This window comes from Aethalodelphis obliquidens, unplaced genomic scaffold, assembly GCF_003676395.1.
Source record: "Aethalodelphis obliquidens isolate GAN/ISIS:26980383/991018 unplaced genomic scaffold, ASM367639v1 scaffold8, whole genome shotgun sequence".
In the NCBI taxonomy this organism is placed as follows: domain Eukaryota; kingdom Metazoa; phylum Chordata; class Mammalia; order Artiodactyla; family Delphinidae; genus Aethalodelphis; species Aethalodelphis obliquidens.
This window is the reverse complement of record NW_020837952.1, coordinates 3,541,896-3,563,727: the sequence shown is the minus strand read 5'-3', so window position 1 is coordinate 3,563,727 and position 21,832 is coordinate 3,541,896. Positions and strand designations below refer to the sequence as shown.

Sequence of the window (21,832 nt, the reverse complement as noted above, 5' to 3'; positions counted from 1 at the left end):
CTTTATGTATGTTACCTTTTCAATGACACAAAAGTACTTCAATCACAGTGGAACCCAAAAGGAACGAGCTGCTTTATCCCTGTGCTAGGTGAGAGATTCAGACAAGCTGAATTTTATGGCTCCCTTCACTATTTTAGGATTTTAAAATACTTTTTTGACAAATTACTTTAGTGAAACAATGAATCACATACTGGCCTCTGCTGTGTTGAGTCCTTTTCCCAGCTCACTGTTCAAATCAACCCAAAGAAGATGCCCTTCTGATCCAGCTTAATTTAGCAAGCTATCTGATTACTTCTGGAGGAGACCAAATTCCCATAACATTAATAGTTTCTTGCTACTTGAAATTATCAAAATGTGCTGAAATAATGCAGTCAGCAAAATGTCACTGTATGACTTACATATGGATCTGCTGCAGCCTGTAAAAACACTGTCTCCATGAGGGACAGCCAAAATGAAGAGTTATGTGGGAGTAATAAAATATGGTAACTAGGCCTGCAACTTCAAGTATAAACCCAGCTGCGCATGCACATGCGCGCGCACACACACACACAGCTACAGGAAAGCCTGCTGATGATAAAAGCAGGAAAAACCCAAAGCACGTCCAGCACGAGTGCACTCTACGGCAGGACTGTCAGGGAACTGTCCTTTCAGCACCACGGCAAGAAACCCTGGCGCAAACCTCAACACCGGCAACCAAAGCCGGGCAAGTTGGGCCCTGCGAAAGATTTGTTAAAGCCCCTACAAAGAAAGCAAAATCAACTGTATGATTGTTTGTTTGTAAGCATGCTATATTCCATTTCATAATCTTTTATTAATTTAAAATAAAATCCTTCAAATATTTTGATAAAAGTTGACAAAACCCCAAATGAAAACGGAAGCCTCTCCAACTGAACCCAAGAAACGAGTAACTGACCAGCACTGTCAAGAACTGTGTTGTAGTACCCACCAGCAGCACTACTAAGAAACAACATATTTACACATACCCTGAATCAGATGTCCATAGAACACAGAACACGCTTGGAGCCCTCTCCAGGGAGAGCCTCAATTTCTAGGACAGACAATGTTTGCTGAGTACCAAGCCATCACTACTACCCGCTTCCAAGCAATCCAATTCTCTTTCAGGGAGAACTGAAGCCTTGTGGATCATGAGCTCCAAAGAAAAAATGCTGCAGTATTTCAAGAACCAGGTTACAGGTAACGTGTTACAAAGCTTTCAGCATTTTAAGTCTGATTCCCCTGAGACTTCTACCAGGATGGTGGTACCAGGTGGTAATGTTATCCAGCCATTTGCATTACACATCAAAAAAAAAAAAAACCAATTTTTTTTTTTGAGGAAAGAAAAAGAAGTCCCCTAACCACCATTATCTTCTAATACACGTGGAGAAAAGAGAAGTACAGAAAGATTGTGAAACAGTGAAAACCTACCTAAAACACCCGAAATCTCCCTTGGAAAGCTAAAACATCCCACAGCCCTAGCACACCACTACCTTTCTAAAGGCTCTCCAGGTTCAAACTCGAGAAAACGGTTATAAAAAGCACTCTCCCCCTTTGCCCCCAGAGCCCTCACCCACACTTCCTGCTTCCATCCCGGCTTCTCTGGTGCCCATTGTGCGTGCATTAAAAGCAATTTTCCCTGTTTGGTAGAGCTTGCTCCATGCTAATTATTTCTCCCTCCCCCTGAATTAGCCAGATGCAATGCAAAGTTTCTTCTACCCCTTCCCCTCCCCCAAAACAGATGCCATCCTTTTATTATGAATACCGACGCTGAACCTTGGCATCTTGGAATCTCCGGATATAAAATGTATTCCCCCATGTTTCAAAAACTGCAGTGTAAGTGAGGAAGAGGGCACAGGGTGGGGTAGTTGGAAGGAAGGCATGGATTGTAGAATCATATTTATCAGGCTGTAAAATTATTCCCACTTCATCCCACCTCGAAACTGGGGCCCTTGAAGGGGTCTGAAAGCCGTGGCTAAGCCCCCCCGAAAGTTAGCTGCCAAGTCTCCACCGGTGGTTGCTGCCGGCAAGGAGGGGATGGAGCTGAGCTCTCAGGAAAAATGCAGAGGCTTTGCGGTCCCCCAAGTACCAAGTGAGAACTAGAGAGGAGGGGTCCAAGCCTGTGGAGCTGGGCAGTCCTGCAAGCCCAAAGCTAGCAGAAGCCCAGGGTGCTGCTGCCGGTGGTAAGGTGGGGGAGGGAAGCAGAGAGGAGGAGAGGAGCAAGCTCTGCATCGGGTGGCGTAGGGGTGGGGGCGGGGGAAGGGGATGTTCTGAAAGTGATGTACTCCCTAATGCAGGAATCCTAGCCTGCCAAGGAAGGTCCCGGGGGCCCCCAACAACCCCCGAGTACCCTGTCGGGAGGGGGACGGATGCATCCGAGTAAAGGACAGGGGAGTCCTGGCTGCCCTAAGAACCCACGAGCCCCAGGCTTCTGCAGTTGGTAACAATCTGAAGCCGGATGGGGGAGAAGGATGCAGTAAGACATGGGGGAGGGGGTAGAGCTAAGGAGCTGCCTAGAAGATCCGGACGGCGCTGCCCTTCCAGTGCAACCGGGCGAGGGGCCCCGACTCTGGCCCGGCTCTGAGAGATGGGGAGGAGAGGGTGCTGCCCTACGGAAGGGGCGCCGAGGGCACGCCAGTGTCCCCCAGTGCAGCCAAGAGCGGAGGAGAGAGAGGGTGTATGGGGGTGGGGGCCGGTGGTCCTCAGTTCTCCTCAGGGATCCCCAGTAAACACGGTAGAAGGAAGCAAGACTTCCAAACACCTGTCCAAAACAGGGAGGGCACAAACCCCGCTCCACTGCCCCTGGAGCCCCACCGCGCACTCTGCGGCAAAGCCCCTGGCTGGAGGTGGGCGAGCCCCGCTCCAGGGTCCCGAGGCGAGAAGGGGAAGCCGGCGGGCGAGGAGCGGCGCCGGGGCGGGGGCTATGGGGCTACTTACGGCAGCGGCGGCAAGGGAGGCAGCGGCGGCCCTAACGCGGGGCCCGGGAGGCGCGGCCGGACTGCGGAGGTGCGGAGGATGCTGCGGGCGGGACTGCGGTCGGCGCCATCTTGGAGCGCTCCCCGCGCCCGCCCCCCGCGCCGCCGAAGTCCTTGCATAATTGATGACTCGCGCCCGCCGCGCGCCGCCGCGCGCGCCCCCGCCCCCGGGCCCCCCGCCCACCGTGCCCCCACGCCGACCCCCGGAGCGCGCCCCCTGCCCGCCTCCTGCCCCCGCTCGCGCACGCCGCCCCCGCCCGCCTGCCTGCCTGCGCCCAGCAGCCCACCTACCTCTGCAGGGCGCGCCCGCCCGCTCGCTGGCTGTCAGGCCGGCGTCCCCGCGCCGCCCGGACCGGATCCGGGGCGAGGGAGCAGGGCGCCGGCAGGGGGCGCCGCGCCGGAGCGCCTCGCGAGCGTCCCCGGGCCCGCCTCCCCGACGCCCCCGCCGAGCCGCGCGGGAGGGGCACCCGGGCCGAGCGCCGGGACGCGGCCGCTGAACGCTGGCGGGCTGTCAGCCAGCACGCGGGCGTTGAAACCCGAAAGGTGCTTTGTGGACTCGAGGGCCCCGTGACCCTTGGAAATGCCAAGTCTTACCTTTCTCCTGAACGACAGTCGCAGAAGGAAATGCCTAGTAACAGTGCAGTGCTCAGTTGTTAGAATCTCTGACATCTAAAAACACCAGGAACTCAATTTACCCGAGCTTTGGCTGCCTGAGAAAAAAACGCAGGAGTCTATGAGCAGCAGCTGGAGCCTTGTGATTCAGTGGACGCGGCTCCGGTGTGAGGAGGAGGGAGAAATCCCTTCCCCCAGGCCTGAAACTGCAATGGTCACCTTAATCCTTTTGAATCTCAGTTTGTCCATCTGTAAAGTAGGCACGATCATTTGAACTGCTTACTCTACACTCTCTTACGAAGATCTAGACAATGAATGTGAGAACTCTTAGCACTTTATTGTGCTTCTCACACATATTTCTTTTTACCGCAAGTTCACAGTTAAGAGTGAAAGAGTATGGGCAGGCCGCCGCCACTTACTGAGTACCCTTGGACGCGAACAACTCTGAGCTTCATTGTTCTCATCTGTAAAAGGGAACAATCATAGGACTGACCTGATAGGTTTGTTGTGAGAATTAAAGAGGAGAATGCATTTCACACCCTGAGAACACGATCTGGCATACATAGTGTGCCCACTACATACATTTTTAAATAGCTTTATTGAGGTATATTTGACATAGGATAAACTATGCATGTTTAGAGTGAACAGTTTTGACATATGTATGCATGCATGAAACTATCACAACCATCAAGGTAATGAACATACCCGTCACCTCCAAAAGTTTTCCCAGGCCCCTGTGTAATCCCTCTGTGCATCACTCTCCCACACTCACTGCCTCTCCAAGCAACCACAATCTTCTTGCTATTACTGTACAATAGTTTGCATTTTCCAGAATTTCAAACAAACGGTATCATACAGTATGTACTTTCTTTGTAGGGCCTCTTCTGCTCAGTTTAATTATTTTGAAATTATTCAGTTGTCTATCAATAGTTCTTTCCCTTTTATTGCTGAGTACTATTCATTATAGAGGTATACCACAATTTGCTTATCTAGTCACCTGGTGATGACATTTAGGTTATATCCAGTTTTTGCCCATTATAAATAAAGCTGTTATGAGTATTTGTGTGCAAGTCCTTGTGTGGACATATGCTTTTATTTCTCTTGGGTATAAATGTCTAAGAATGGAATGACTGAGTCCTACTGTAGATGTATATTTAACATATTAAGAAAGGGCCAAACTGCTTTTCAAAGTGGTTGTGTCATTGTACATTCTTACTAGCAGTATATGAGAGTTTCAGTTGCTCCACATCCTTGGCAACACTAGCTATGGTCAGTCTTCTTCATTTTAGCCATTCCAACAGGTAAGAAGTGTTATTACGGTTTTGACTGGCATTTCCCTAATGACTAAAGATACTGAGCATCTTTTCGTGGGCTTATTTGTCATCAGTATATGCTCTTGGGTGACATGTCTGTTCAAGTATTTTGCCTATTTTTTAAGTTGGGTTGTTTGTTTCCTATTAATGAGTTTTGAGAGGTGTTTATATATTCCAGATACAAGTCTTTTATGAGATACGTGATTTGTACATATCGTCTCCCAGTGTGGGTGTACCTTTTTATTCTCTTAAAGTCTTTCAAAGAGCAGAAATTCTTAATTTTTATGAAGTCTGGTTTATTACTTTCTCCTCTTCTATGGATCATGCTTTTGGAGTAATATATAAGTTCTTTTTTTTTGACATTGATATCTAGTGTTCCTGCACTACCTGATTACCCTTGCACCTTTGTCAAAAATCAATTAATCAAGTATGTTAAGGGTCTGATTGTGGACTCTCTATTCTATTTCATTGATCTTTTTGTCTGTCTTGACACTAATACCACACTGTCTTCATTACCCCTGCTTTATAATAAATCTTGAAGTCAAATAGTGTCAGCCCTCCGACTTTGCTCTTCCTTTTTAAATATTGATTTTGTTATTCTAGGTCCTTTGCATGGCCATATGAATTTTAGAATCAGCTGGTCAAATTCTGCAAAAAAAGCCCCCTGGAATTTTGATCAAGATTGCATTGAATCTGTAGATCAATTTGGGGAGAATTGATATCATAACAACACAGTGTATCATTCCATTTATTTCAGTTCTCTTTAATTTCTCTCAACAATGTTCTGTAATTTTCAGGATATGGTTTATTTTTCACCTTTCTGGGATTTATTCCTAAATATTTCATATTTTTAATGCTATTAGTGTTTTTATTTTTTAGCTGCTCTGCAAGGCATGTGGGATCCTAATTCCCGACCAGGGATCAAACCCATGCCCCCCTACAGTGGAAGCTCAGAGTCCCAACCATTAGACCACCAGGGAAGTCCCAGTGTTTTTATATTTTAATTTCTGATTATTCATTGGTAATATATAGAAGTACAATTAATTTTTATATATTGACCTTATGTATTGCAACTTTGCTAAATTCACTTATTAGCTATTGTAGATTTCTTTGTAGATTCCATCAGATTTTCTACAGAGACAATTATGTCATTGGCAAATAAAGAGTTTTGCTTCTTCCTTCCATTCTGAATGCCTTTTATTCCTTTTTCTTACCTTATTGCACTGGCTAGGACTTCTAGTACAATGTTGCATAGAAGTGGTTAGAGCAAAAATCTTCCTCATCTTAGGGGGAATACATTCAATCTTTCATCACTAAGTATGACGTTAACTGTAGGTTTTTCCTAGATACCCTTTATCATGTTGAGGAATGTCTCTTCTTTTCCTAGTTTCCTGAGAGTTTTTATCAGGAATGAATGTTGAATTTTCTCAATCCTTTTTCTGCATATGGCTTTCCTTTTTAGTCTGATAATATGGTGAATTACATTGATTGATTTTCAAATGTTAAACCAACCTAGGATAATGTATTGATCATGGTGTATTATCCTTTTTATATATTGTTGGATTTGATTTACTAACATTTTGTTAAGAATTGTTGCATCTGTGGGACTTCCCTGGTGGCACAGTGGTTAAAAATCTGCCTGACAATTCAGGGGACACGGGTTCAAGCCCTGGTCCAGGAAAATCCCACGTGCCGCGAAGCAGCTAAGCCCGTGCGCCACAACTATTGAGCCTGCACTCTAGAGCCCGTGAGCCACAACTACTGAGCCCGTGTGCCACAACTACTGAAGCCTGCGTGCCTAGAGCCCGTGCTCTGCAACAAGAGATGCCACCACAATGAGAAGCCTGTGCACCACAATGAAGAGTAGCCCCCACTCGCCTCAACTAGAGAAAGCCCGCGCGCAGCAACAAAGACCAAATGAAGCCAATTAAATAAATAAATCTTAAAAAAAAAAAAAAAAGACCAGGATTCAAAAAAAAAAAAAAATGACCTTCTTCATCCTTGGCCACATTTTTTGTTCTGAAATTTACTTTGTCTAACATAGACAAATACTGGCATGGTATTTCTTCTTACATTTTTAAAATTTTAACCTATTTATATCTTTATATTTAAAATGGCTTTCTTTTGGGCAACATATGGTTGGGTCTTGTTCCCCACTCCCCACCCCTGCCAACTAACAAGTTATGTTTTTCAGTTGGGGTGGTTAGACAATTTACAGTTCGTGTGATTATTAATATGGTTGGGGTTAAATCTAACATTGTGCTCTTTGTTTCCTATTTATTCTTTCTATTCTCTGCTTCTTCTCTTTTTCTGCCTTATATTGATCAATGGGAATATACTTTATGAGTCCATTTCATCTACATTGTTGACTTATTGCCATAACCCTTTGCTGTGTTATTTTGCTACTATATAAGTTTAAGTATTTGCCTTAACTTGGGTACTGACTTAAACTGTAACTTCTTTGACCACTTGGGCTCTGTGTGCATTGCATACAGTAGGCTTTGAATACATACTCATTGAATGAATGAGCATTTATTTCTTCTCATCTTACATCAACATTTAGAGATTACCTGCTTAGGGGGCTCCGGATAACTGAACTAGAAGTTGGTTTTGATTGGAGCAGGCCTCATACCAGGTGAAGAGACAGAGAACTGATTTCCGATATGGTAACTATATCAAGATGATTGTAAAGAGAAGGAAAGGAAAAGAAATCCACAAAAAATGGTTAAAGTAGAATTACTAAAGACTTTATGTAGTATAATTTATCAGGAAGCCAATGTGTAAATAAGTTAGAGAAGTTGAGGTTACAGATTTTTTTAAAATTTAATCCCATGACATAGAGAAACTCTTCTTACTTGCCTTTGTAAATGGTTTTTGCTTTGCATTTTTGAAGCTCTATGGTTGTTATACTCAGGATGTATGTCTTCCTTATTAAACCTGCTTTTCCTGAAAATCAGACCCTTTGGAGCTATCATTAGACATTATTAGCCAAAGAGTGAAAGAGGACAGAGTTCTATATCCTTTCTCCAATAATTTCATGAACATGGAAATTCAGCCTCATGGGATTACATGGGGTTCATGTAATAGAATCTGTTACTTTTAAGCTCCGAGTAGCTAAACTTACAAACTTTTCAAAATTTGAGAATCTTTGCTGACTTCACGAGAATCTTCGAAGGTCTTACAAATGTCAAGGATTTCCTTTAACAACTAAGCACATGTCAGAAAAAAATTCAATACACTGAGATGAAGAGGGATTAGACTTCCCAGTGTCGCTCCAGGGGGCAAAACCTAGACCAGGGGTGGGAGTTCCTAGAAGATATGTGCCAGCTCACCATGAGGAAGGACGTTCTAGCAGAGCTGATGAGCAGCAAAACAGACCACCCCTGAGGAAAGAAGCCAAAAGCATTGGTTCAAGGAGAAACTGTAAGATCAGTTGTTCTGGACATTTTTAGGATGCAGGCTTCCTTTGAAAATCTGATGAAAGCTATGGATTTTTTTCTTCCCAGATAAATTCGCAGATCCATGCCCACACATGCACATATACGAATGCACAGCTTTACATTCTATTGTGAAACTCGTCCCTGAACCCCGAGTTAAAAATGCCTGGTGTACACAGATGTTTAAAGTGTGAAGTGGGACATGCCCCTTCCTACTCTGAGAGCCTGTGACCCTTGGGTTCTACCCCTGTCCTCGCCACTATTTTTAGAGGTCATCTATGGTTTCCTGATGGAAATCCAGCAGAAGTACTTTCCCTCTTTGGATGTTCTGCCTCACTTCTCATCTCTACCTTTTGACCCTATAATAGTCTACTTAATCTTCTATCCCTCATTCCAGACGTTACTGCTTCCTCTGAATTTACTGTTCCCTTCAATGGAAACAGGATTTAATCCCTTAGCTTTCTGTGATGCCAGCAGACTCCAGTCTGGAACTTTTATCTCTGAGATTACTCCTAATCTTCCACACTGCAGAAATATTGGTGATGTAGAGGACATCACTCATTCTAGTCTTCTTTTGCACTGCAAGCAATGTGAAATCCCCCAGGACAATGTCCACCATGTGTTAGCCTGTAGACTTTTGGACAGTCCTACTTTGGGTTTATCTTGCTTCTGGCTTATCCTACTTTTATTATAGCTTTACAAATAATTTACTGATTAATTTGGTCAAACTACATCTACAAGAGCATACCTTAGGCCTCAAGATCAGCATCTGGAACCTCAGTGACGGCACTGCTATGCATTCTGTGTAGTAAGTACACTCTCTGATAGGCACAATGAGAGGCAGTATTCATAGTGGGCAGACACGTGGACTGTGGAGTGAGATGTCAGGGATTCAGATTCAATCATCAGCGTGACTTAACTACCGTCTTTCAAACCTCACATCTGATCCATCGCCAAATCCAGAATCTAACCTCTCTCACCACAGCTACCTCTGGTCCAAGTCACCATTTTCTTTCACCTGACTTGTTTCAGTCGCCTCTGGGCTGATCTCCCTGTTTATCCCCTGGCCCTTCTTCAGTCTCTTCTCAACTTAACATCCAGAAGGATCCTTTTAAATAGAAGTTAGGTCAAGTTACTCCTCTCAAAACCTTCTAACAGCTGTAAAAACCAAAACCTGTATTATGAATTACAAGCCCTCCCGGGATTGGCCCTTGCTAATTCTCTGACTTCGTATCCTTCTATATGTACTCACACCACAGCACTCACTGGCCTCACCCATTACTCAGACACAGCAGGCACAGTCCCATCTCAGGGCTTTTGCACTTGCTGATCCTTCTGCCTGGATCATCCTTCTTCTCTCTTCCTCCAGACAGCTACAGGGTGCTCCCTATTCCCTTTAGATATAAACCCAGGTATCTCCTTCTCAGTGACGCCTTCCTTGGTCATCCTATCCAAAATTTCAGCCCCACCCCCAATACTTCCTATTCCCCTTCGTGCTTTATTTTTCTCCTTAGCAAATATTATTATCCAACATACTGTCTATTTTATTTATTTATCTTGTTTATTGTCTGACTCTCCCACTAGAACAGAAACTCTGGGAAGGCAGGGATTTTATGTCTGCTTTATTAACTGCTTTATCCTCAGTACCTAGAAGAGGGTCTATCAGGCACTCAAAATAAATGTCTTGAATGAATGACAGAAGGAAAACCGAAATGGGAAAAAATATATGGTGTTCGCACAGGGTTAAGATGAATAGAACAATGGAACAGAATGGAAATCCCGGAAACAGACCCCCACTTATATGAACTCTTGATGTACGACCATAGGTGACATTGCAGATCAATGGGGAAATGACAGACTTTTCAATAAATGGTGCTGAAATTGGGTAACCAGATGGAAAATAATGAAATCAGACTTCTACTTCCATGTGGAATAAATATCTAAAGGTGAAAGCCAGAACTATAAAAGCTTTGAATATAATACTGGAGAATAACTTTACGATCTCAGGGAAAAGAAAGATTTCTTAAACCAGACACAAAAAGCACCACCTGTAAAGGAAAAGATAAATCCATTCCTGATCAAATTGAGTCTTTATTTTCCAAAAGATTCCATAAAGAAAGTACAAAGATAAGGCGTGGGGTAGGGAAAATATTTGAAAAACATATAACCGACACAGGCCTAAGATTAAGAACTCCTGCAATCAAACCACCATTAGAAATTAGTCAAAGACTTAAAAGACTTAAATTAAGCACTTCACATGAAGAGAATTCTAAATGGTCAATAAACATATAAAGAGGTGTTCAACCTTATTGATGATGAAAATTTCAAATTAAAACCACAATGAAACGCCTATCAGATTGACAAAAAAATTCAAAGTCTGACAATGCCAAACGTTGGCTTAGATGAGGGACAAGGGGAACTTTCGTATACCACTAATGCGTGCACTGTGCAAGACAGAATGGAATTATCCAGTCAAATTAAAGACAGGCACATTCCGTATCCTAGCAATTTCACTCTTCAGGTGTGTACCTTAGAGAAACTCATGCTCATCTGCACCAGGATACATGGGGAAAAATGTTCATAAAAGCGATGTTTACCATAGTCAAATGTCCTTCAACACTAGAATGAATAAGTTAAATGCAGTACAGTCACAGAAAGGACTGCTCTACAGCAATGAAAAACTAACTAGCCCTACATGAAACCACATGGATGACTGTCACAAACATCGTTTTGGACACAGAAGCAAGACACAAAGTAAATAGAGCTGATTACTCCCTTTATAGAAAGTTCAAAAACAGATCGACTACATTACATAATTCAGGGATCAGACATAGGAGGCAAAACCATGAAGAAAAGCAAGGAAATCGTTATCACCAAAGTCAGGGTAGTGATCGCCTGTGTAGGGGAAGAAAGGAAATTATAATCAGGAAGGGACAATTGGAGGGCTTCTTGGGGGTCAGCAAGGTTCTGTTTCTTGACTTGGGTGGCATTTTACAGGTCTTCATTTTCTGATTTTTCTTGAAAATGTACTCTCTGTTTCATGCCCTCTGCTGTATGTATGATGCATCTCATAATAAAATCTTTAAAAGGAGAGGAAAGCTGGTAGATGTTAACACTAGAGTAAAAAGTTAAAAGGTCTAAGAAAATACAGTTCTGTCAAGAAAATGGAAATATTGGATCTATTAAAGAGTGAAATGGGGCTTCCCTGGTGGCGCAGTGGTTGAGAGTCCGCCTGCCGATGCAGGGGACGCGGGTTCGTGCCCCGGTCCGGGAAGATCCCACATGCCACGGAGCGGCTGGGCCCGTGAGCCGTGGCCGCGGAGCCTGCGCGTCCGGAGCCTGTGCTCCGCAACGGGAGAGGCCACAGCAGTGAGAGGCCCGCGTACCACAAAAAAAAAAAAAAAAAAAAAAGATTGAAATGTCACATATGCCTGTGGCAGAGCTTTGTGATGTGGATGATCCTACCATAGGTACCAGGTAAAGATAAGAAAAATCAATTTGTGAAACTGTTTCAGCAAGTATTGCAGCTGAATATATATATATATATATACCGAATTATGCGTATCAGGTGAGATAAATTAGTAAGAGTCTGAAAGAGTCATTTAAATTTTTCAGTTATACTTTGAGAGGAAAATTTTATACTAAAGTGGTGTATTAATGAAATTGATACAAACTGCAATAACAGATATACACTGTAATCTCACTGGCTAAACACAATAGAATTTCATTTCTCATATGCAGCCCGATGGGTGATGGGTGGCAGGGGGGAAGGGGAGTAAAGTAGCTTTGCTGTACACAGTCATTCAGGAACTTCCTGGATGTCAATACCCACAGGAAGTTTTATGGTTACATCACTTCTGCCCACATTCCATTGGCCAGAATTTAATCACATGGTCCCACATGCAAGGAATGCTGGAAACAAAGTCCTTTGCTAGAAGCCACTTCTCAGCAATAACTCTATATCCTGCAAGGGGAGCATGAGACTTCATTAAACAGACTTCATTAAACACCTCACTGCCACCGTGGTCTTCATTATTTTATCGTTTTTGAAGATTTCAGAATATATATTTTTGATGGTCAATGTTCCATTTTCTTCAACTATAGCACTGTTATAGTATGGTGTCTGAACTATGAACTTCATATTGATAAGAACTGAGTCTATTATTTTAACAGGTAAAAATACACAGAAGAAGTTTTAACCCCCCCCCCCCCATTTTACACAAAAGTCGGCATAGTGTACAAAATGTTCCGCCCCTTGCTTTTATACTTAACAGTATATCTTGGAACACTTCCAATGTCTTTACATAAAGAGCCCCCTCATTTTTTGTTATCGCTACATAGTATTCTGCTATAAAGATGTTTTGTCATGTCTTTAACCAAGGACAGGTCTTATATCCCCAGTGTCTAATAAAGTACCTGACACATAGGGAGACCACTTTATAAAGGTTTGAGAAATGAATAACTCTGCCCTCAAGAAGATGGTACTTAAATAAAACATATAAACCTAGGCATGAAAAAGGCCAAGAACGTGATATATAACAGTATATATGATACAGTACTATTAAACAAACAGATGTAATTTATTTTAAAAGGTAATTATTCAAGCAGTTAAGTAGAACGTGTTGTCTAAGAGCCCACGTTCTGGAGTCAGACCACCCGAGTTACAATCTGAGCTCTACCATTCACTAGGTGTATGACCTTGGGAAAACGATTTACTCTCAGTGTGCCTCCGTTTCCTCATCTCTAAATTGGACTAACTAAAGGGGATAATGCGTATAGAAATTTTGTACAGTTCCCGGCACATCCCCAGCACTGAGTACTCAGGTTAGATATCATCGTGAGATGGGGCTAACAAAGGCAGCCTTATGGAGGTGTGTTCTGACGGGGAGAGGGGAGGGTGATACAGATAATATGAAGGTCTCAACAGGAAGGAGTGTCGGGAACAAAGGTGTAGAGGTGGGATCCCTAAGGAGTCTGTGGGAAATGTCAGCAGATTTGTATCTGGGGCACAGACGACCTAAGGAGTAATGAAAAAATGAGATTGGTAAGATGTAGACTTTGAGAGCAAATTGAAGTTTGTGATTAATACCACTATAAGTCAGAGAGATGACATAGCAAGGATCTCTTGTTTCAGGAAGGTAATTTTAACAAGCAGTGTTCAGGATAGATCAGACGAGAGAAAGACCAGAGAAAGAGGAAAAAATTCATATTGTGCGGTGATGATTTTGTAATGTATAGAAATACGGAATCACTATGTTGTGTACCTGGAACTAACATAGTGTTATAGATCAATTATCCTTCAATTTAAAAAAATCAGTATACCTCCTGACTAGCCAAGTGCATTAACTGAAAAAAAAACTAATATTGTTCTCCTATTTTGTGTTGATTTTGACACTTCACAAACTTGATCTCATTCTGTCCTCACTCAACTCTATGATGGTGGTATTATTAGCCCTGCTGTAGAAATAACCAGGCTTGAAGAGGCTGGATATATTGCCCATGGTTGGAGAACGAGGAACCAGTAAAGTTAAATCAAAACCTGACTTTGTCTGACTCCAAAGCAGAGATGTGCCGGAGCTGACACACACAGCCTTGTGAGAGCTGATAGTCAAAGCTTCAGGAATCTTATGAGCATTTGTTAAGCACAGCCATTATTAAAAATTAAGTGATGCAGGGCTTCCCTGGTGGCGCAGTGGTTGAGAGTCCGCCTGCCGATGCAGGGGACGCGGGTTCGTGCCCCGGTCCGGGAAGATCCCACGTGCCGCGGAGCGGCTGGGCGTGAGCCGTGGCCGCTGAGCCTGCGCGTCCGGAGCCTGTGCTCCGCAACGGGAGAGGCCACAACAGTGAGAGGCCCGCGTACCGGAAAAAAAAAAAAAAAATTAAGTGATTCAAACTTACAATAAATAAATTATATTTAAAACAAGAGAATATTCAAAATTAATTACTTCCTAGTTATAATCATTACTTTTGATTAGTGTCTACACTCTTAAGATTCTTTACATCTCTTAGAGCTATAGGGTGGAAATACTAAATAATATTGTGTTACTTCACATCTCTTCCTAACTCCATATTCAGTAAGATCACTTTGATAACTTGAAATTGACCACGCTGGGAATATTTACAACATAGCAATTGGCACATATTACAGTTCAGGGCTTCATTTATCATTTTGCTGATTGTCTAGCCTTAAGAAGGTGGGAAAATGTTCGAAATGTAGACTAAACTTGAAAGTGTGTTGTGTCTATAGCTGTTACATTCTTCATAACACGAGAACACTGAGGGAAGATTCTTTCAGTATTAGAAGACTGTTATCTGATTCAGCAAGGAAATCACTCATGTCATTGACAAACCAGTGAAGTTCCAACATATGTCTTTGCTGTTCACTTTGCTCTTATTCATTAATGTAAACAAAAGTACCAACCAACGTTCATGTCAAAACTGTACTCGTTTGTCAACTGCAACCGTAGGTTGGCTATGGATACAGAGTTAGGGAAAAATCAACAAAAGTGTTCTGTGGGAATCAGTTGGCTATATGGTAATTTACAACAAAGAGTAATATATTTAATAATATTTTAAACTGTGTGCTACATATCCTTTATATAAGTAAAATTTATAATAAACCTATATATGCACATTTTTCTAGAAAACCAGTTGCTAAACATTTATCAGCACTCCAGTGCTCTAAGTTATCATATCACCTTGCCTCCCAAGGAGAGAGGGAGATCAGCCATGCTTTTCTACATCAAGTTAATGAATACCAGCCTCCACCAAACATAGTACATTTATTTTAGGCAAACTATGTTATTTTCTTTTAACCTTTTCCCTGATTTTCTTCTAGGTCCTTGAAATACATCACTTCTTATTTTCAGCCCACATTATGCAAGTATGTAAGACTTCCTCTAATTCTGTAAATAGTAATTTTCTGACTCTGCCTTTTCCTTCAACACACTGATTCATCAGTTCTAAGATGCACATTTTTTTTTCACATTTTAACATCTCTGAAATCGAGAATCCTCTTATAGTCACTGTTGGCCAGGCAGCAGCTGTGTCACTGCTTCACATGTGTGAACTTGGCCATAGCTATTCTATTGGCATCACTGCAGATGAGCTTAGCTGACGTTTAAAATGTCTTTTAAAAGACTGCTCATTGAAATGAAAGGTTATTGTAGTCACAGAAAGGCAGAGAAACACAGCAACAGGGGCACATTGGTAGTAATAAAGCAAACATTTCACTTTGGAGGAATGGCCAAAATTCTAATTCTCCTGTAAAGACCAACCAAGAGCTTTACAGGGCCGAAGAAAGGAAGAGGGCCACAGCAAGATGAAGTTGTGTTCCATTTTGTACCTGACATACATATATGCAAAAGCAATGTCAATCATAATACCACCAAGCAAATAAGGCAAATAAAGGGAGGAAAGATAACCAAATCTTTTGGAATAAATCAAAGAAATCTCAAAGCAATAAGAAGCTGATGTGACCAATTCATGTGTCACCCAGAACTATTGTTAAGGTATGGTTTCACATTTAATTAGCAGCATTTTCCCCTATAAATGATTTATTAAAATAATGGTCAATGGTATTTGAGATTTGCTGAAATCTGACTACTAGTTTTATCTTCTTCTTCCATCTACCAATTTGTATCAAACATTGCTTTGCATGTATATCAAATATCTTATGTTTTGGTGTTTCACTGGAGAAATGTAACAGCTATTGATACTTTGAAACCAAAAGAATACCACCTCCACATAGGCTCTGTCCTAACTCTGTCATGCCTCTCTTTCAGTCTTCCTTCCTTTAGAATATAACATAGCAACCAACCTCTTCTCTTTTTTTTTTTATAAATTTATTTATTTTTATTTTTAGCTGCGTTGGGTCTTCGTTGCTGCGCTCGGGCTTTCTCTAGCTGTGGCGAGCGGGGGGGCTACTCTTCGCTGCAGTGCGTGGGCTTCTCATTGCGGTGGCTTCTCTTGTTGTGGAGCACAGGCTCTAGGCGTGCGGGCTTCAGTAGCTGTGGCTCGCGGGCTCTAGAGCGCAGGCTTAGTAGTTGTGGTGCACGGGCTCCGCGGTATGTGGGATCTTCCCGGACCAGGGCTCGAACCCGTGTTCCCTGCATTGGAAGGCAGATTATTAACCACTGTGCCACCAGGGAAATCCCCCAACTTCTTTTTTAAAATAACTTTTAGATTGATATATAATACACATACAAAAAATGCAAACATTATGAATGTACAGTTCAAAGAATTACTACAAGGTGACCACCACGCAAGTTAAGAAATAGAACATTAATAGTACCTCAGAAACTCTCTGCTGGTCCCCCCCAGTTACTAACTCTACTCTCTTCCCCAAAGATAACCTTCTAATACCATAGATTCATTTTGCCCATTTTTAAATGTTATATACATAGAATGAGATCGTTTATATTATTTTACTTTTGATTTCCTTCACTCAATAACATGTTTCTGAGATTCATCAAAGTTATTGTATATAGTTTAGCTCACTTGTTTTCATGGCTGTATGCTATTTTCTTGCATGAATATACCATGATTCCTTTATCTATTCTACTGCTGATAGACATTTTGATTGTTTTCATTTTAGGGCTATTTTGGGGGGCAGTTACCTTTTTTAAGATTGAAATATATCTGACATATACCATTGCACAAATTCAAGGTGTACATCATGTTAATTTGATACATTTATATACTGTAATATGATTGCCACTGTAGGATAATTAGCATCTCTATCCCATATATGATGATCCTTAAGACCCATAAAGTTCTGGTCTCTTAGCAAGTTTGATGATTACAATACAATATTGTTGTCTATTGGGCTGAGTAGTGCTGCTATAAACATTCTCAAATCTCTCTTTTCACGCACGTACGAATGCATTTCTGTTAGATATACATCTAGGAGTGGACTTAATGGATCAGAGGGAATATGTCTGTTCAATTTTAGTAGATACTCCCAAATGCCTTTGACTTATGACAAAGTTATCACTGTAGCACAATAAGAAAAAGGATGATTTTTAAAACAGTTGAATTTGTCCTTACCTCATACCATACACAAAACCCAATTCCATGTGAATTTCAAATCTAAATGTGAATAAAAGAATGCTAAAGCGTCTATCAGATAATTTCTGAGTATAGAAAATATTTGAAAAAACACTTCACTTTTTAAAGGTGCGTGAATAATGCCTTTGGCCGTTGTGACCATCAATGTAACAAACACCTTTAGCCTGATTCTCACATTGAGTAAACTTCAGGATTAAAAAGGGAGAGTCAGGGCTTCCCTCGTGGCGCAGTGGTTGAGAGTCCGCCTGCCGATGCAGGGGACACGGGTTCGTGCCCTGGTCCGGGAGGATCCCACATGCTGCAGAGCGGCTGGGCCCGTGAGCCATGGCTGCTGAGCCTGTGCATCCGGAGCCTGTGCTCCGCAACGGGAGAGGCCACAACAGTGAGAGGCCCGTGTACCGCAAAAAAAAAAAAAGGGAGAGTCAATGCTTTTCAAAAATACCTATAACCCTACGCTTAAGAGACTTTGGGATATTTTAATTGCTCTCTCCTCTTCCTCAATGTGAAAACATTTACCTTGCCTTACACTTTCTCCTTCCCCTACATTCTTTGAATTGGATTCCTTTTCCCACCATGTCCTAGCACCAGCAGATACTAGATGCTTCAAGGGAGACCCCAGATGGCACTCTCATCACCACGGCCACCCCATCAGGGGAAGAGGTTTATTCCTTGTTCTTATCATAGTTGGGTAACATCCAGGGCTGGTACAGTGGCTCATAGAAGGGCAACCAGAAACCCAGGAGCTTCCTTCTATCTTGTTGCTCTGCCATCTCTATGATGCTTCCTGGTCCTTGTGTTCCAAGATAGGGTAACACAACATCTACTTTGTGAGCAGTAGAATGGGGGAGGGCAAAGGGAAAGGCCTCCCCTCTCTTTAAGGGTACAATGTGGAAATCACACAAGTTACTTTTTCTCATAACAGCCTATAAGGCAGAACTTAGTCATACGGCCACACCGGACTGCAAGGAAGAATAAAAAGTTATCTTATTTCTGGAACACCATAAGCCCAGGCTTAGAAGAAGGGGAGATCCCTGCCACCCCATCTTTGGAGGCTCAGCTGAAATGTGAACACTTTTACTAGGCCCCCCTGATGTCCAGTAACCAGAAGCACTGAGTCCCAGCCAGCTCTGTCTCTCAGGAACGATGGTCCTCTGGGCATACTCAGAATCCTTTGCACCTCTTGGATTCTCCCATCACCTCTGTCCACATTTCTTGTCCCCCTACCAAATGGGAAGCTCCTTGAGGGCAGGATCCATGTCAGATTCAATTTGCATTTTCCATGCCAAGAACCAATTCTTATGTTGAAACTGGTTCAAGTACTTATCCTGCCTTTCTAAGGGAACTATAAATAGGGATAACCAAACAGGTAAGGAGAAGCTTCTCTTTGTAGAAATATTCCAGCTAATATATAAAGAAGAAATGATAGAATTAAAATATCACCACTTTGTATCCCCTAAAGAACTAATAATGGATTGAACATGACTAGTGACACCTCAAAAGAAGAGACAACCGTACATATTTTTAAAACCTCTACAGTTACTAGTTTATTAGCATCATCCAGGACTCAGATGTTCAGTATTCCTCCTGAAATTACATAAACAAATGCAAATGGAAAGAATCCAAGTCCACATTATATAACAAAACTTCACTCCATCACAAAAGCATGTAAAATTACAAGAACGCTATTTTAAAACACGGGCACTTTAAGAGAATGATAATCTCAAAAACCACAAAATTGCCAAAGTGTTCCCTAAACTGCTAAGCAGACAAACCTATGACTCTAATGAATGAGGATGAGTTTAATGAAAATTCAAATTCAAATAAATCAGATAATTCATACTGAGATCACAAAAGCTTAAGTGTCTTCTTCCCTCATGTCTATTTGATTTATAAAGGGGCAGACCATAATATAGGAAAATGTACCTGATTTAAAATGCGGTATACAATTTTAAAAGTTGGCCCAATTAATTAAAAGTACCTTTAGTGGAGAGTCTCAAGTTTCCTAAACAATCCATATTTAGATAAATAGGAGAAGACATTTATAGCCAGCACTTTTTTTCCAGAGCCTTTGCTGGGACTAATGTCAACAAAAAAATTTAATACGTTAGTCTTGTATTTTAAGCTCATGCTTTTGGGGATACATTCTCAGGTCTCTAACGTGGGAACTGCAAATATAGCTGCCATTCCATGGTAATGGGAGTTAAAGAATGTAGAGTCCTCATGTAGAGATTAGAACATACTTTTCTATTAGTCCTTCGAGGACAGACTTTCAAACGTTTGATTCTAGTAATCCAGTCCTGTGAGTAGATTGGTTACTCTTCACTTTGTAAATGTAACTGGGCTATGTGACATCTGATATCAACCGATCAAGATCTGCGTTTCAGTTATGGATGAAAACTGTCTCAGTTCAACTTTTATTACCCTCATCACGAGTATGCAGGGTGTCTAGACAAAAGCTTTTTATCAGCCAACTGTATGAAAGATAAACATTGTAATGATTAGTCTGATCCAAAATGGCAAAAGCAAAAGACTACCTTCGCCTTAAGAAGAAAGTTTTCAGACCTATGGAAAGGCCAACAATACTAATAAAAAAACATTGTATTTACTTAGAAGCATTCAGAATGTCAACAAAACAGCTGCAATTTCTTTTCTTTTTTTTTTGCAATTATGGAATGGTATTCAGTTAACAGAACAATAATTATTTCGTATAAGCTGCGTCAGAGACAACTGAAGATGAAAAAACTACCATCCCCATAGATAACTAATTTGTGCTGTGCGCCCACAAGAACCTGCTTTAAATTTCCATGCCAATTTACAACTCCCGTACCGTACCAGGCAAGGTTAGTGACTATTGAAAATACCACCAGGACAGGGCTACCTAAAGACACATTCGGTAATGTGTTAACTATACAAAAAGAGACACTGTACAGTTTAAAAACAAATCTTACACAGCCTTACATTTCAATATTTTTCTTTAAAAGGAGTGAGTTGTGTACAGGGGGGTTAAATGCTTTACAGACAAGAAAAAAAAAACTGCGCTAGAACCGATTTATTCATCAACATCATCTTCTTCTTCTTCTTCATCCTCTTCATCTTCCTCATCTTCCTCCGCTTCCTTGTTCTCTTGCTGTTTTCAGCCTTGACGACTCCCTTTGTTGCTGCATCAGGCTTCCCTTAAACTCGGTTTGCAGCAATATCCTTTTTGTACTTTTCCTTCAGCTTAGCAACCTTCCACTGACAAGGCTGCGTGTCACCTGCAGCAGTGTATTCCACATCTCTCCCAGTTTCCTTGCAGCATCACCAATGGATAGGTCAGGATGTTCTCCTTTGATTTTTGGACGATACTCAGAACAAAACCAGACAAAGGCCGAAGGAGGCCTCTTGGGTGCATTGGGATCCTTGGACTTTTTTGTTTCCCCTTTAGGAGGGATATACGTTTTCATTTCTCTTTCATAACGGGCCTTGTCAGCCTTTGACATGTCTTTGAATTTTCCTTTCTCTTTAGCGGACATGGTCTTCCACCTCTCTGAGCACTTCTTAGAAAACACTGAGAAGCTGACTGAAGCATCTGGATGCTTCTTCTTGTGCTCCTCCCGGCAAGTTTGCACAAAGAATGCACAGGATGACATTTTACTTCTCGGCTTCTTAGGATCTCCTTTCCCCATGTTTAATTATTTTTCCTCAGTGAGGCACAGGGGGGCCCAGTGCCCACCCGGCTCTCCCTTGCCCGGGGAACTGTCTCTATGGAGCTCAACGTACTGCAATGTCTATGACAGCTGGAGCCAGACGCAGCCTCCTGACTCTCTCCACTCTGTCGACAGCCATATATTTGTGTCTGTCTGAAAGAGTCTTGCAAAAGTAAATGTATAGGGACTTCGTGGTGGCGCAGTGGTTAAGAATTCGCTCCCAAAGCAGGGGACACGGGTTTGAGCCCCGGTCCGGGAAGATCCCATGTGCCGCGGAGCAACTAAGCCCATGCGCCACAACTACCGAGCCTGCGTTCTAAAGCCCCTGTGGCACAACTACTGAGCCCACGTGCCGCAACTACTGGAGCCCATGCTCCGAAACAAGAGAAACCACCGCAGTGAGAAGCCCGTGCACTGCAACGAAGAGTAGCCCCTGCTCACCGCAACTAGAGAAAGCCCGCACGCAGCAACGAAGACCCAACACAGTCAAAAATAAATAAATAAATAAATTTTTAATAAATAAATAAATGTATAAAATCTGAGGACTTCCCTGGCGGTCCAGTGGTTAAGACTTCACACTTCCACTGCAGGGGGCTCGGGTTCCATCTCTGGTTGGAGAACTAAGATCCTACATGCTGTGTGATGCAGCCAAAAAAATAAAATCTGAATTTATTTATTATTTATTTCTTTATTTATTTATGGCTGCATTGGGTCTTTATTGCTGCACACAGGCTTTCTCTAGTTGT

At 42.2% G+C, this 21,832-nt stretch overlaps 1 protein-coding gene and 1 pseudogene across 1 annotated transcript in view; both read right to left on the bottom strand.

Annotated features, from left to right (window-relative positions):
- The window catches only part of SCN8A (sodium voltage-gated channel alpha subunit 8), a 170,824-nt gene extending 167,772 nt beyond the window's left edge, over window positions 1–3,052 (bottom strand). The window contains exon 1 of the mRNA XM_027106319.1: window positions 2,932–3,052. The gene's annotated coding sequence lies outside the window, so the exon portion shown is untranslated. The remainder of the gene's footprint in view (window positions 1–2,931) is intronic.
- A 16,931-nt stretch (window positions 3,053–19,983) lies between these two features.
- On the bottom strand, window positions 19,984–21,065 carry LOC113621298 (high mobility group protein B1 pseudogene; annotated as a pseudogene).
- Between the last annotated feature and the right edge of the window lie 767 nt (window positions 21,066–21,832).